Source organism: Lissotriton vulgaris, chromosome 1_1, assembly GCF_964263255.1.
Source record: "Lissotriton vulgaris chromosome 1_1, aLisVul1.2, whole genome shotgun sequence".
Lineage (NCBI taxonomy): Eukaryota > Metazoa > Chordata > Amphibia > Caudata > Salamandridae > Lissotriton > Lissotriton vulgaris.
Window position 1 is genome coordinate 228,535,818 of NC_141685.1, and position 12,336 is coordinate 228,548,153.

Here is a 12,336-nt window from a genome sequence, read left to right on the forward strand (position 1 = left end):
GAAATTTTTCGATGTAAAAAAAATATATATATACATGTATTTAATATAAATATTAAGGGGTAAAATAATATTCTTTTAGTTTTAATAAACTTATATTACTTTTAAATGCAAATTGGAGAGGTCGCGTTACATGCATGCTGCATGTACGCACCCAACGTGCATCCCATGTGACCTAAAAATAGAGATTTGAATGGTTTATAACACTTACTGTTGTAACTATTGAATAACCCCACCCATTATAATCGTTCTTCTTAGACCTTCCTTAAGAGACGGCCTATTCTGAGAAGAACCTCATTGTAAATCTGAACTTCTTTTTTGGAATCAAAAATGGCTACACCACTGCTAGAATCATCTGAATCTGATGATTTTGTTGCTGAACAATTTCTACCAGAACCTCACCCTCCCAAAAGATACACATCTATTGTATGGAATTTTTTTACTTTTCCAGAGGGGCAAAAGAAATGTAATGCCACCAAAGTAACATGTAAGATTTGCCAGGCAGCACTGTCCAGAGGAGATCCAAACAAGAAATACTCCTGTGGCACTGGTAGTATGCGCAAGCAACTCCAATCCATGCAACCTGTGAACTATGCTCACGAAGAATGTAGAAGACTGCACCAAAATATTCCTCCACCACCGGCAATACTAAGTACCTCTCGGGCATCACCTTCAACGTCACCACCAGACAAACGTCCCCAATTCTTGAAAGTTAGAATGCACTGCGTGAAGTGCTTTCGTTTAATTTGTTATGGGGAGCAATCAGTAGACCTAGTTTGCAGAGCAATTGATAACTATCAATGCTAGTTTTTTTAATTCCCTCAAAGTTCATGGTTTTGTTCGTCCTGTTGACTTTTTTGTTTCTTTTTTTAAAAAAAACAAAAAAACAAAAGAAGTTCTAAAAATAAAAAAAACATATAAAAGAAAAAAAAGTTACTTTTAGAACTAACTACTCTGGTTAAAGAAATAGCTAAATGTATATGCTAGTGTGCGAAAGTTTACATAAATGGATACATACTGCATAATTGACTAAAAAATACATTTGTCATATATGGTGAATGTATAACTGCAGAACTATAAGGAAGTGTTGTACCATGACACTGTAAGCTCTTTAGCTACAGAGTACTGAGCTACTTCTGAAGGACAGAGATGCAACATATGTACATAAATATGTTGGATGTCTGTCGTTCCCTCTTCCCTGCTGCTTTAACTGCAGGCATGTGGTGATACAGGCACCTTTGCACCATGGTGCAAGAATATCTGCGTCATGTGGAGTTTGTTTTTGTGCAGGAAGACACACCTCCCTGCTCAAAAACAATCAGTGAAGGCAATGTATGCTGTGCATTGTAGGGTATATTGGAATAAAAAAATGAGGAGAAATTAAAACAATTCTGCGGCAGATTTACAAGCTCTCTGCATGTGATAATAAACTTGCATGTGGAAAAGCTATCTGGTTTGGATTTTGAAAGTGAGAACACATTTCACTGTTCTGTCTTTCAAAATCTAAACCAAGTTTGCTATGGGAGGGCGGGAGCCACGAGACTCCTGCCCTCTCATAGCAACCAGCAGTGTCCCGGGGGTAGGCATCCCGGGATGCTGCAGGAGCCGGCCCTGGGGGTTGGAGGGTTTGGTGTGGGGCCACGCATCCTCCCTCCCAATATACAGAGAGCCCCGTGGGGTGGTTGTTCCCATGGCTTGAGGGGGGTCATTGAGGCTCCCGCACTTCTAATTTTGCAGGGGGGTCCTTGGAGCCCCCCACCCAACCATTTGTTTTATAGCCCTGGGGGTGGCTCTCAATCTTGCATAGCAAATAGCAATGTTGAGAAAATATTCCGGTAAGTTAACAAACAAATTTGAAGCCCATTTTCGGCATTTTTGTTGTAGTCTGCATTTGTTAAAGCGGCAATAATTTTAACTCCGTATGCTAATAAGTTTTGTAATGTTGACAATCTCATCTCCCATTTAAATAGGCATGAAGTATTTATTGCAGTGCATTGGGAATCATGGAGCAACACTGTCTAATTGTGATCGATAAAGAATTGAATGAGTTGTGTACTTCTTTGGCTCGTAATGTGCATAGGGGCAGATTTACAAGTTCATTGTGTTACTATTGCATAACTTTTAAGATGGGAAAAGTGACGCGAAAGTGGCGCAACGGAATTGTAAATCTGGTACACAGTGTTCTATTTTACTTTGCTTTCCTTTCTGTCATGTAGAAGATCCTGGGTAAATATAACGGTTTCTGTACAGCCAGTACCTTTCAACCCTACCCCCAAACTGCTTACTGTTTGTTACCAAAGTAACAGTTCATGGAACAGTTAAGTGAGCACAGAGGTTAGAAGTTAGCCACACTATGTTGCTAATGAGAACAGTTACTGTGCTGGAGTTTTATTAGTTTTCCATAGGAAATACTCTGGTAAAATGCTGGTAAAGAGTTAGGCTTGGTATTATACTTCTAGTTATAAATATCATTTCTATTTTTAAATGTTTTCTAACTGTATTATTATCACACTAAATAATAGTGAAATATTTTCAGAAAAAGAAGACGTATAAACTTTTTAAATGAACTTTTATTGAAAGAACGATAAATAACTGGAAACGTAACTTAAAGATAAAAATATAATAAATAACTAGAAACATAACTTTAACAAAACAATTTAATTAACAAAATGTGATATGGACTCCAATAGAAGTAGGGTAGGTAATCTGCAATACAAAAATAAAATAAGTGTTCAAAATTAGATCGATGTGACTAAATGAGGTAAAACATTACAAGGTAAGGTAATACTTGGCAACATTTTTTAATTTGTACGTCTAAAGTGTGCCTGATACATTCCACCTCTCGTATAGGCCCACGTTCAAGAGGTGTGTGTACGGAAGTGCCGACTGCGTCAGATTTACAGTATGGACCAACAGGTCTTTAAAATGATTCAGAGATGAGAGAGAATTAGGTGAGCGATCAAGTCATTATGCAGTACAATATTCTTTGGGGCTTATTTACAAGCCCCTTGTGCCACTTTTGCGTTACTTTTCCCATGTTAAAAGTGACGCAAAAGTGGCGCAAGGGGCTTGTAAATAAGCTCCTTTATTTCTAATGCATTTAATCGGAGGCATTGTATATCTAGGCCGCTCTGCTTACCTTGTGTAAACACTGTGACAAACAGAGTTCACAAATTGAACTCAGCTTTGGTTGCACACGGCAGAGTGGACAGCAGCGTCCATAACTTTAAAAGAGAAAGAGAAACGATGTGAGAGAGAGTAAGAGACAGAAAGAGAGAAAAAACAACATTAAAATTTGAAAGAGTGAAAGTTATAGATGGAGCAGTTAATGCTGGAGAAATTCTTCGTAGCTCACCTTTTGCCTCCGTTGTGTGCCCAAGCACATGCTAGTTCATAGTGCACCCTACATTTTAGTGATCTGAAAGATAATATATAGAGTTAGGAATAGCATAGTACATACAACTGCACAAATATATTTTTGCTTTATTTATTTGTATACTCAGGATAATGTATTTCATCAACTTCCACTGAAAGGAGGTGTCTGTGCGCTGTTTTTCTTTCAAAGTACTATGTCCCATGCACTCCCACTGCATAGCAGTGAGTTCTCAATTTTGAGTACCTTTATCAAAGGAGAGAGGAAGTTAGAGATTGACTGAAAAGAATATTCGCAGCTCACCTTTCTGTCACTGGTGTGTTTTTCACCACGTGTCGGGACATAATCACACTGAAGCTCTACATCTAAAAGATAGTACAAGAAAGATGATATGATTGGTATTTGTTAATATCTTAATGTGGAGTAGAATTACATCGCCTTTTCAGACACCTTCCCTCCCGCATTTAAAAAAAACTATTTGTACAGTTCCAACTTGTTTAATAGGCTTCTATTTTTGAAAAATTACTATAGTAGTAATTTTTTTATGTGGTTGTGAAAGCAACTGGTGCGAAGTGAAGCACGTGGTTTCAATCATCACGAGCGTCGGACATTTGACCGTTTATAAAAACGTTCCTGCTATTGGAAAAAAATATCTAAATGCAATAAGATACGGAATAATGAACTGCGTACGCCTAAATAGATGCGTCGCCTTTTTGTTTCCAGTCTGCTGCACCCCATCGACTCCCTCCTTGAGCACTCAGGCCTCATTGCTCACCTTTTCGTGTACAGGACCCCTTCTACATCATGCAGTCCCGCTCTGTCATGAAGAAGTATAACATATGGTGCCGAGTCTTGATATTGCTATGGCTAATGACATACTCGTGCTCCCATCATCATCGCAGGTTCCTCACCCGCTCAGTCCTTACCGTACCACTAACTCAGTGACTAAAGAGGCCACACACGTAATAGTGGGCCCTTGTAGTCAGTGGTTCAGGTCTAGATGAGGCGTCCGAACCACTAGGACGCCTCACATCGCTTGGGATGGGAGCAAAACTAAAATGGCGTAGAGCACGTGTGCCCCATCTTTTTTATTGGTAGGCCAGTGCTTAATTTGTGCCGGTGCTTTCCGGTGCTTAGCACCGGCACTTATTTATCAGGGCCGGGTCTAGACCAGATTGCCATGACAGCTCACATCAACAGCGGCGTGCATCGAAAAATTAAAACATTTTAATGTTTAGTGTTCATATAAGAACCGCACTCTTACTCTGTCTCTCTGTGAAGAGCGGAGACATAAATCCATGCATTTTCATTTTGTGTTGCCGGTGGGGGGGAGCGGGAGGCTCTGGGCTGAATTTGGTCATGTGTGCCTGCGACAGGCGGGGCGGCAGCGTGAGAGTGCTTTAGATTTTTTAAATTCTACGCTGCCAGCCCGCCTTATCATCATGAAAGCACACAGGCATCGACAACGGCAGTCCGGCCCTATTATTTGAAGCAGGATCGTGTCAGGAAGTGTGCAACACCAGGTCTCGAGTAGGTATCACTCGGAGCTCTAAGAAGTGTGTTTATTTTGTTTGCATTTAACAACATTGCAAGGAGGGGAAAGGTTAAGTTACGATACTCCGTGATTAGTGTAAAATTTTAATTCTGACAAAAAGATATGGGCGCTTGGACAGCAGGTGAACACTAGGGGCTCTGCCAATAGATGTCAATCTGCGCTTTAGGGATCTGGCCTGCACTGTAATGTGTTCAGGCCAGGGTTCTGTAGTGGTAATATTGCAGTGCTACAGGGGCGGCTACAGGGATGGAATTCCGCCCCTGCATGGCTCGGGAGACCTTGCACCATGACCTGCAAGGTCAGGTGGAGATTTTTATTTTTGGCATTGGCGCAACAATAATGCGTGAATGCGCAGTGCCCGATGCGCCATTGCTGGAGCTCCTGCAACTTTCAGAAGTAAGTGGGAGAGCGGTGCTGCAATGCAGTCTGTGCATGTGTGATTATGTAATTCCTTCAGAGAGCGCGTGATCGGCAGCTGCCACAGTGCGTGCCGGTCGTGTACAAAAATCACTGTAATTCTCAGAAGTTTTGTAGTGTCCTGGCATGGCTGCATGTTGCACTATTGCTAATTTATTTACCATGTTTGAAAGTGTTCTTGTCTGCCTAATTGGGGTGAAAGGTGAAGTGGGCCTCTTTCGATTAGAAATGTATGAGTGAAAAATGAAATGCCTGATGTTATGGCAATGATGTTGAAATAATGTTATTATAGTAGCAGGAAAGGCCTTTTCATTTGTGCTCCTCGGGAAAGTGCACTCCTGTTTTAAATTAGTCTGTCAGGCGGCTCAGGTGGCAGGCCCCTTCAGATGGGTCCTACTCTCCGTCCATGCGGACATGCATGGCCCAGGTGTGATTGCACATGTATGTGCAGTAGCATATGCTGGGAGTGAATGTGGTGTGACAGTGGCAGCCCACAAACCCTATTAACCAGTGGACCCTAAAATTTTTGAACAAAGCCCGCAGGGCTCCTCCAAAGCATTCCTGCGATCATTTGCAGTGTTTCTGCTGGATGTCTGCAGTACCTCTGTTGTGTTCGGCAGTATCTCTGTGGGGTGTCTCCAGTACCTCTGTGGGGTGTCTCCAGTACCTCTGTGGGGTGTCAGCAGTACCTCTGTTGGGTGCATCCGGTATCTGTTGGGGTCTCCAGTACCTCCGTTGGGTTTCTACAGTATCTGTTAGGTGTCTGCAGTACTTCTGTTGGGTGTTTGCAGTATCTGTGCTTTGGTGTCTGTAGAAGGTCCACTATGTGTCTGTAGTTCTGCTGTCATTCTTCAGGAGCTCAGTTGGCTGCAGTAGCTCCATTGGGTGTCTGTCTGTATGATTGCCACGGGATGTCTGCTGTATCGCCACTGGATGTCTGCAGGAGCTCTGTTGGGGGACTGCAGGTGTTCGGGCACCTGCACCAGCTCTGTTGGGTGTCCACAGGAACTCCATGGCTGTCTGCTGGAGCTACTTTGGGTGTCTGTAAGAGCTCCGTGGGGTGCGTACAGAGGTTCAGTTGGGTGTCTGCATTGGCCCTGCTCGTTGCCTGCAGGAGCTCCATTGGATAATCTGCAGTTGCTTCTCTGCTGAGTGCACGTAGTTGCTTTGTTGTGTTTCTGCAGGAGTTTAGGTGGCTGCAGTAGGTCAAATGAGTGTCTGCAGGAGCACCGTTAGATGTCTCCAGTGGCTTCTGTCTGTGTCAACAGGAGCTCCGTTGGACGCCTGCAGCAGCTGTACCTCCTTTGGGTTGCTTCAGGAGTCCATGTGCCTGCAGTAGCTCAATTGTGTGTCTGCAGGAGCATTGTTCTGTGTCTGCTGGAGATCCGTTGGGTGTCTTTAGTAGCTCTGTGTGTTTTCAGAAACTCTGGCGGGTGTTTGCAGGAGCTGCTATAGAAACAAGCATTAACTATAGTGTTAAAGCAACACACTTCTGTGCGAGCTGGAGGTAACTTGTGGTACAATCAGTGCTGAATCTGCTCATAAGATAGTAGGTGGTGGTGGACTCAGGCACTCAATTTCGCCGACCAGGCCCAGTAATATGTACCGAGTACACTGTGCTGTGGTACACCTTTGGATAATATAGGTGGCAATGTACAAAATATAATCCCTCAAGGGAAGTAAGCATGCCTTACGCCTAGATGTGGTGAAACAGGATGTTTATAAACATTCATCACTGGATCTATCAGGGCAGCGGAATTTGGCCAGAGAAACATATTTTGATTTGTGTGCCTACCTGACTCTGTTATTTTAGAGGGACCAGGGGTTGGCTGAAGCTATAGATTTGTATGTGGCAGTGTTTAGTGCTTAGAAAGCTTACTACTGTCTGTGCGTTTGAAAATTTTGCTATGCAATATACAAAGGGTGGGATTGATGTATTATGCAGTATATAATTATATCATATTGTTTGTTCACATGCATGAATCTGCCACTCCAGGAAATATTTGCTCTTTCAAAGAGCATAGATTACCAGAGAGAAAAGGCTGTGAAGACATTTGCTTTATCTAAAAAAGCCTTCAATGTGGCATGATCCGAAATGTCCAGTTGGGAAGGCATTTTGCATGCTCTGTGGCATGTTGGAACATTTGAGTATGTGTCATAGAGTGTTAGTATGTGTGCAGGTTTAAATTCCATGTGTGAGAAATAAGCAAAAAAGCAGTTGGATAATTGGTGCTGCTGGTGCTTTGTTGTGAGGACCCTTAAACTGAGGCTATGAATTCTGGAATGCATCTTGATTTCAGATTCAGGATTCGAATCCCCATTCATTTAAGGAAAATATTCAAAGAGGAGCTGGATAATCTAGAAATAAATCCCCCAGACGTCTAACATTGGGAACATTGAGGTTCAAAAATGTTTCCTCCAGTATTTTGATGATCAAGTGAATTTTAAGAAACACAGTACATATAGAAAATATGTGCCTCTTTTGTAATCCGTCTTGTCTGTGATGCAAAACTACATTTGGAAACGTCAGATAAGTTCTATGTTTTTTTACTATTTTGAATTTTAATAAATGCACATATATTGCTCCGGGAGTGAGTAACAGTAACAAGCACAATTGATAAATTAATTGATTTCACAGACCCCTCAACTATTAATGATCCAAACCCATTTTGCCACTGGAAGTGATAAATGGCTCATTCAAGTGTACCATATTATGATTTTTTTTTCTCCGCAGGGCGGGGGAAATTCCTATCAAAACCTTACTTGAGCAAGGCTCTCTTGTTGAAATTCAGATCCAGTATTACATCTGGCTTTCAGCAATGCCAGTTGAGTTTGTGGCTGGAGCCAATAGAACAAGTGGGTGGAGCCAGTGGAGGAGTGGGTGGAGTCGGGAAAGTGGGTGTGGTCTCCGAAAAACATTTGAGCACCTGCACTTCATTTTTTACAAATTAAGCACTGGTCATGTGTGTAGTGACGTATGTGCTGGATGGGTGTATATCAGGCCTGAAGGAGTGTGTGTGTGCCGTTCTGACAACTAGACCTGGAATTAAGAAATAAGTACAATGGAAATCTGGGCAATGTTGCGTTTTTGTTTTTTCCTGGAAGCGTGAGTGGAGTGGGCTGGCCTGACATATGGTAGTGCTGTGTGAGGCTCTCAACCATGATTACGGATCTATGGGCGTGGTTCCGGCATTAGCTATATGAGAAATCAATGGATTTGGGTGTCCGTTTCTTAGTGCTGACGTCATCTGGGTCTTAAACGCAAATGTATCATTATGTCTGTAAATTTCTACAACATGGCCAACATGGAAGGTACGGGGTATCATTGAGCTTATATTCATCCATAGTTGCACACATAAAAGATGGTGGACATGACGCATTTCTGCGATTATGACTGTTTGTTTCTACATTCAGTGGAGTGTTGAAGCTGTAGTAATACAGGGCTGAGAAAGGTTTAAGTTGTCGTTTTTGGCACATGAAGGGCAGCTAATATATATACATATGTGGTCATTCAGGGTCACTGTCGAACTTGGTGCTGGAAATCAGGGTTCGAGGCTCAGAGTCGCGTCCATATCCTGTTATTGTAGAGTTATGACATAATGTCTTAATTCTGTAGGACATGCTGTGGAAACTGTACGTCCCACAGGACAGTAACCCACCGATCATGATGGTAATGGAAGCATTCAAAATACATCTTATAGTAGTCAGGGCTGGTCAGGGTTTTATTGCACTGGGTATTTCTCCGCAGCACTGCTATCTGAAGGGCGGTGCTGATGCAGAATAGAACAAGCTGCCTTTGATCCAGACTGTGGTTACTGCACAGGACAGCAGGTAATAGTGGGGGGGGAGGGGTGAGAGTCACAGAGATATTTTATCTAACTTCATGAGCCAGCAGTGGTGGCTGGTGACATTTGAAAGTGGTGAGGCGTAAACATTCTGGTGAGTGACCTGTGGTGAGAGAGTGTAGTGAGCAAGTCGGATATTCAGATGGGAGAACCCCAGGGAACATTTAGGAAATAGAGTGAGCAAATGGTGCATTTTCAAGCACATTTGAGAAAGTAAGAAGGTTAATTAAGCAGTTGTAAAAGTGTAGTTAAATAAAATAGTTGCATGAGGTTAGGCTAATACATTTCGGGCTACTCTGAGAAGAGGGATTCTTTCTGGCTGAGTAATGAAGGAGTAATGAAGGAGCAGAAAAGGGCCAGTAAGTGGGCTAATAAGTACCAAGTTATGCTATTTACTTTGCCGCCGAAGTTACTATCCCAAAACATTAAACTACCCAAGCATAGGGTACAACATTTACCAGTTTGCCCCCTATTTTCATTTTAAGCACCTCGGAATGATCATGGGGGGAGGTGGGGGAGCTGCCTGACATATCACATACGAAGGTGCACAAATGGAGAAAATGTGAAGTTTGATGTACAATTTGGTGAGTATTGAGCTTGTGTTTACTGATGTAGGATAAAAGGCCAAGCTAGCCCCATGCATTTAAACCACAGACATCAATGTCCCACCAGCACCTGCAGCAAGGCTCATGCTGTGTAGATGTATCGAGGCATCTCAGCAAACCACTCACTCCCAATCAGCGTGCGTTCCTTCATGATGACTGCACGAAAAACAGCACTCTGGCTGCGGAGTTTGCAGGCGTGGGGGCGGCTGCACTGGGGGGTCATTATGGAAGCAGTATATAATGGCATTAATGGGAAATGCCTTCCGGTGCGGGGAGGGAGGCTGTGGGTGAAATAACTGTACACTGCACACTGGTAATTATGGAAAACGACAAAGCCTTACGCCCACTGCTGTCGATTTTTCAGCGAGGCACCCAGGTTCGAATCACAGCGTTGGCGGCTGAACACTGCGTGTGATTCTGGGCAAATCGCTCAATCTCTCCGTGCCAGAAAGAAAAGGAATGCGACCTTCTTCATTCTGCATAATTATCGGCCTGCGTACTCATGGGAGGGAGGAGAGGGTGGGGGGCCATAGGAAATTAAAAATTAACCCTACCTTACAGACGGTTACTGAGCTGCCTCTTTCCTGGCTGGCCCGATCGGGTCAGGGTGATGTTGGGGAAGTCGCTTGCCGCCTTCACGATTCCAACGGCACTGGGGAGGAGTGGACTGGCAGGTGGGTGGCACTGTCGACCGCTCTCAGCCAATCATGGCGCTGCCAGCAGCGCCAGGATTGGCTAAGGGCACTGTTACTACTTGTCCGCCTGCCCATTAGGAGACTACGGTTTGAGCCTTTGCTCAACCCTCGCTCTCCTAATGGGCATGCGCCAGCAGAGCAGACACTAGCGCGCATGAGTGGGCAGGGTGCCCTCCGTCCCCACTCATGTGCACTTGTGCTGCTGCCTGTTGCTCCTGGTTTGACCATCATGTCAGTCAACATGACGCCGGACCGGTGGGCGGTCGAATGCCATGCTGGCTGACATGATTGTCAGTTCATTCTCCCTCGGGCCGGCGTCTTTGAACTTAAGTAAACTGATTCAGTTTACTTAAGTTCAAAGACGCCAGCGCAGCGGTGCGGGCGGGGGGGGCTACGCCCCCACGCCCTAATGGACGCACCTCTCCTGTAAGCCAGAAGCCTGCCCTATAAGTAAACGTAGAGCGCCTGAGCTAAGCTCAGCATTGCAGTCACTGTCTGCACAATGTTGAGTTCATTGTCAGTGAGGCTGGCTCAGGATCCACGCTGGGGCCTCTTACACATTCTAGTGCACTTCCATTTCTGGTGCTTTGCAGCAGTTTTAAGATGTTCTTAGAGTTTCTCCTTGCACAAATGGGTATATTGCCAGATATGTTTATGTTTCCCTCATCTTCATTGCTTGATTTTGCTCGCAAGAAAGTGTCACTCATAGCCGTTGAATGTTACTCAAAATTACACTGACATTATAAAAATGTCACACGTAAGCTATCCGAAACCTTGGCAGCTATGTAACCTGTTGCGGTTCTCTGGTGAAACCGCCCCGGTGTAAAAATAGCACAGACCCTGTGAGCACAAAGTGTAAAGACTCCTTCTCACCTGCACGGTACTGAGTGGATGGAGCCCCTCCCTGCCCCGTGCACGCTACACTTCCAGCGCGCGGGCAAATGTCCTGCATGTGAGGAGGAGTCATTGACCACACGTTTTGGCCCATGTGTGATGCTAACAGGGAGGGTACAGGAGGGCTTCATCAGGGCGAGCAGGGGCTGCACAGAGCCCCAGGGCCGGGCTGGGGAACCAAACGCAGCTCTGGAAAAACATGCGCAAACCAATCCCGCTCCTTGTGTTCTTTCTGAAAATGTGTTTATAAATGTTTCTGTCAGAATTCGGAGCACTCTGTATCAAAACGACTCTGGTGGGACTCGAACCCACAACCTTTGAATGCCTCCACAGCCGGCCTAGAAGTCCAACGCGCTATCCATTGCGCCACAGAGCCACCTGTTGTATGATTATGAATGGAATGTGACAACAGTCTCTTTCGTCTCTGATGACTTGTACATAAGTGGCAACAGTGAATAGTTGGTGCACATGCATTTTGAGGTCCGAGACAGAGGAGGTCTGCGCTAGCTCCTCTTAGAGGGTCCCAAGGACGTGTGAGGTGTTTTGGGCCGGGTTATATTTACCTCCCACTGGAAGCTTTTCACCGCTGGGCGATGATGGCGTTTGTTTCTTCTAACAGGTTATGAACGCACCTTACATGTCTCATGATGTTGACCCCGCCCCTTAAAACCCACGTACATCCAGTCTCCCCGGGGCTCCTAAGGGCCCCGCTACTGCTCCTTGCTTCAGGGGAGCCCCGAGGCGTGGGTAAAGTCACACCGGAGCCTCCTGCGCTCTCCACTTGGTGTAATCTCTGATAGTGAAATATTAAATATCACATCATGAATTCACCACACTGATCCGTATTATTCAAGGATCCCGTGACACATCTTTCTGCTGGATTTATGTTAAGAGTGAAGATCTCCAGACCAAACTGGGGCTGCGCATGCCATCACAGCAAACTAATGAGCTTCAG

General features: G+C 44.4%; 1 non-coding gene across 1 annotated transcript; it reads right to left on the reverse strand.

Moving 5' to 3' along the window:
• Positions 1-11,668: 11,668 nt before the first annotated feature.
• TRNAR-UCU (transfer RNA arginine (anticodon UCU)) lies at positions 11,669-11,757 on the reverse strand. Its single transcript is given in 2 exon segments — positions 11,669-11,704; positions 11,721-11,757. It is a non-coding gene; the product is annotated as a tRNA-Arg (tRNA).
• Between the last annotated feature and the right edge of the window lie 579 nt (positions 11,758-12,336).